Source organism: Nematolebias whitei, chromosome 16 (assembly GCF_014905685.2).
Source record: "Nematolebias whitei isolate Nwh7 chromosome 16, NemWhi1, whole genome shotgun sequence".
Classification (NCBI taxonomy): Eukaryota; Metazoa; Chordata; class Actinopteri; order Cyprinodontiformes; family Rivulidae; genus Nematolebias; species Nematolebias whitei.
The window spans coordinates 3,689,708-3,690,586 of record NC_056513.1 but is presented as its reverse complement, the minus strand read 5'-3'; positions in this window follow the sequence as shown (position 1 = coordinate 3,690,586).

Here is an 879-nt window from a genome sequence, read left to right as displayed (position 1 = left end):
TCGATTTAAATTAAATGTTGAGATAATTTAAATTTAATTTAAAGTTTAATAAATGGGATTAACCTGTATAAATAAAGGTTAAATGAAAAAGTTGAAAGACAACTGTCGATCGGTGTAGCTGGACAGCAAAGGGTTAACCCTTCACAAAGCTGAAGGGAGCATCATCTTGCACCTGTGGGCTGCACACAGATGCAGCAGGTGCTAAATTACTTAGAAATGTACATTTTAAATTAACAATCGATTCTGCTCATGCGGCTCTTCCATCAATCAGCCAACTGTGTGTCGTCCAGTCTTATTTTGGAAAAATCGGGAAAGAGTGAGTTGAACCACAAAGTAGCGAGGGACTACAGTAATTGGATTATTTGAACAATGTGTGTTTGATATGGCAACAAAATACACTTTTTTATTAATTAGTGCTTTGTTTAAGGTCTGGGGTGTTCTGATAATTAGGCCCGAGCAGCAAAGCGCTGCGAAGGCCTATTGTAATTGTGTCGTTTCTTATTATTATTAGGCCCGAGCAGCAAAGCGCTGCGAAGGCCTATTGTAATTGTGCTGTTTATTAGGCCCGAGCAGCAAAGCGCTGCGAAGGCCTATTGTAATTGTGTCGTTTCTTATTATTAGGCCCGAGCAGCAAAGCGCTGCGAAGGCCTATTGTAATTGTGTCGTTTCTTATTATTATTATTAGGCCCGAGCAGCAAAGCGCTGCGAAGGCCTATTGTAATTGTGCTGTTTATTATTATTATTTTTCTTGGGACTTTTGGGACGCATTTTTGGAGGCCTTAACATATCCCAAAACTCACCAAACTTCACCAAAAATTGTCCCCCTAGTAAAATTTTTGAACTGTAATGGATCCAAAAGTGGGCGTGGCCAAACTGCTC